General features: G+C 44.9%; 1 pseudogene; it reads right to left on the bottom strand.

The window, feature by feature from the left end:
• The window catches only part of LOC119471510, a 23,537-nt pseudogene that overhangs the window by 19,475 nt on the left and 571 nt on the right, over positions 1–3,491 (bottom strand).

Here is a 3,491-nt window from a genome sequence, read left to right as displayed (position 1 = left end):
AAAAAAAAAAAAAGGAAGAAGAGGAAGCAAGGAGAGACAGGCAGGATGGATTGGCTGGGCATGGCCAGTAGAAGTTCCTTCCAGCACAACGAACCACATGTGACTTCTCCTGCCTTTGTGGGTCTCAGCTTTGGGTCTCAAGATTGGGTCTAGTCTTCCTAGACACTTTCTCCTTTCCTGGGACCCCGTCATAAGGTGAATTAGGCTGTTCCTTGAGTCTATGATTGTAGCAAATTTCAGAAAAGTTTTCAAGGCAGTCTCTTTCCCATGTTCTCATCTCTGAAAGGGTGTTCCACTTGTTCAGGTATAGAATGGGGAATAACGAGGTGACGAGCCGACAAAGCTGGAAACATACATAACAATCATTTTTTCCTTTGAACATTGGCTACTGAATGAGCCATTTACAACTGGCTATTAATATCATACTGAGAAATAAGTGACAAAATTCATAAATCTAGAAAAAAAAAAAGGTTAACAAAAGCAATCATTGGCTGGGTGCAGTGGCTCACACCTGTAATCCCAGAACTTTGGGAGGCCAAGGCAGGAGGATCTCTTGAGGCCAAGAGCTTGAGACCAACCTGGGCAACATATCAAGACCCTGTCTCTACAAAAAAAAATTAAAAATTAGCCGAATGTGGTGATGTGCACCTATAGTCTCAGCCACTTGAGAGGCTGGAAGATTGCTTAAGCCCCGGAGTTCTAGGCTGCGGTGAGCTAAGATTGCACCACTGCACTCCAGCCTGGGTGACAGGATGAGACCCTATCTCTTAAAAAAGTTATCTCCATCTTTACATTCAAATAAATGAGCAAAGAATGGAGAGCAGAGTGACTAGACTATGTCAAAGAAGATTTAAAAGGCAAAATAAGAAAGGCAAGGTGAGGTTTTGATTTGGAATTTGGAGTAGAAGCTGTCTATTTCGCATGTCATCTACTTGATCTCACAGTCTCGCATAGCTGTTTTTCTTCCTGTTACTGTTGGTTTCTAGAGGACTCTGAGCATTCTCTGATGGCTAATTGACAGAGGATGAAACTCTGTGTCCTTCCAGCTGAGAGACATGAATCCAGGAATGGGTACCCTGGAATTTCACCACTGTGAAGTACCTGATGGGTTAAGGTGGCACAGAACAGTTTCTCCCTGCTCCCCACCCTCAAAGCAAAACTACAAACCATGGAAACAATGCAAGAGGCAACCAAGTGAGAATTCTGAAAGACAGTAAGAAGAAGGTAAACTGGTCTGGGTCCCCAAGACTCTAGTCTTCTAAGAACAACAAAGCAGAAGGGCATCTTATGTTCCCCCCAAACTCAAAGCAGACCTGGCATTTGCCAACCCACACTGTTGTTACAGAAACCAGCCCAGATACGCTCATTTCTCCCCCAGACTGAACAGGACCTCTGACAACATGTGAGTGTAACACCAGCAGCAGGGGGACAGATTGGGAGTCCCACCAGCACTAAGCAGCCAGGGTGAGCATTCACATCAGGCCTGAGAGTCCTCTCCCTTGCCAAGAGGTGCCAAAGCATCCAGGAGGAACTGGCAAGAGGCACCCAGCCATGCACAGCAGGCAGCCTGCTACAGGAGCCTCTCTGTCCTGTGAAACTAAGATGCCGTTCCCCTATATCTGGGCAAGCTCTGTAAGACAAGCAGCATGGCTCTGGGAGCCTCTTTGACCCTGTTGATACACCCCTCCCCTGACTGGAAGAAGCACTGAGGCTGCTGGAGGTCAGTGGTGGGAAGATCTCAGCATGACAAACACCCAGTTCAGGAAATATTCTCCATTCCTGCTACAAGGCACCAGCCAGGAGAGCCTCTTTGTCCCATGGACCTGAGACTCCCCTCTTCCACCCGCTCAAGCAGCACCAGCAGAGACCAGCAGGAGCCCCAGAAGCACAGAAAACCAAGCAGGCCTCTAAGACACTGAAAACTAAACTGTCATTGGAACTACAGCCCACGAAAGTAGCTAGGACCTCAGTGCCAACCTAAGAAGGATGCTTGCCTGCTAAAAGAAGGGACTGATTTAAAGAGAACCCAGAGTATCCTAACGTGATACCTAGTTTACAATCCCAAATCACCTGTCACCAGGCACAGTGGCTTATGCCTGTAATCCCCGCACTTTGCCAGGCCAAGGTGGGTGGATTGCTTGAGCCCAGGAGTTCAAGACCAACCTGGGCAACATGGCAAAACCTGGTCTCTACGCAAATACAAAAATTAGCTAGGTGTGATGGTGCGCACCTGTGGTCCCAGCTAGCTGGGAGGCTGAGGTGAGAGGATTGCTTAAGCCTGGGACATAGAGACTGCAGTGAGCCGAGATTGTACCACAGCACTCAAGCCTGGGAAGAAGAGTGAGACTCTGTCTCCAAAAAATAGATAAATAAATAAATCACCTGTCATACCAAGAATCAGGAAAAATTACAATTTGAATGGGAAGATGCAATCAACCAAGAAGATGAATCCGATGTTGGAATTATCCGACAAGGATTTCAAAGCAGCCAACACAAAAATTCTCCAACAATCAATTACAAGCCCTCTTAAAACAAATAATAAAATAAAAAATCTCAGCAAAGAACTAGAAGCTATAAAAAAGTCCCAAATGGATTTGCCTCTGGGTAGATACACAAAAGAAGTGAAAGTATCCCCCTTGAGAGCTGTTGAAGAGTGATAATAAATAAATGAATTTAAAAGTGAAAGTGGTGTACAGTCCTATGGCTTAAACGCATTCACATGTTGTACGATCATCACCATATCCATCTCCTGAACTCTTTTCATCCTGCAAAACCCCAAATCTTTACACATTAAACAGTACTCCCCTTTCCCCCTTACCTTCAGTCCCTGGCAACCACCATTCTATTTTCTGTATCTATGAATTTGACTTACTCGAGATAACTCACATGATCCTGAAGTTTCGTGTATGTTGTAGTATGTGTCAGAATTTCCTTCCCTTTTGAGGCTAAGGTTCCACTGTGTATTGTTATAGACTGAATGTTCATGTTCCCTGAAAGTTAATATGTTGAAGTCCTAACTCTTAGTGTGACTGTATTTGAAGATGGGGCATCTAAGGAAGTAATTAAGGTTAAATGAAGTCATAGGTTTGGGCCCTGATTGGACGAGACTAGAGTGCTTTTAGGAAGAGACATCAGTGGGACCTCCTAAACTCCAGAACTGTGAAAATGTAAATTTCTCTTGTTTAAACCACCCAGTCTATGGTATTTGATGGCAACCTGAGTGGACTAACATGTATGTATATATTACATTCTCTTTATCTATTCATCTGTTGATAGACACCTGAGTTGCTTCCACTTTTTAGTTATTGTGAATAATGCCACTGTGAACATGAGTGCACAGAGATCTCTTTGAGACCAGGCTCAGTGGTTCACACCTGAATCCCAGCACTTTGGGAGGCCAAGGCAAGTAGATCACTCGAGCCAGGAGTTTGAGACCTGCCATGATCGCACTAGTGCACTCCAGCCTGGGTAACAAGAGCAAGACCTTGTCT

The sequence above is a fragment of the Cebus imitator genome, unplaced genomic scaffold (assembly GCF_001604975.1).
Source record: "Cebus imitator isolate Cc_AM_T3 unplaced genomic scaffold, Cebus_imitator-1.0 Scaffold63, whole genome shotgun sequence".
Taxonomy (NCBI): domain Eukaryota; kingdom Metazoa; phylum Chordata; class Mammalia; order Primates; family Cebidae; genus Cebus; species Cebus imitator.
The sequence above is the reverse complement of the archived record's forward strand: the minus strand, read 5'-3'. Positions and strand labels throughout refer to the sequence as shown.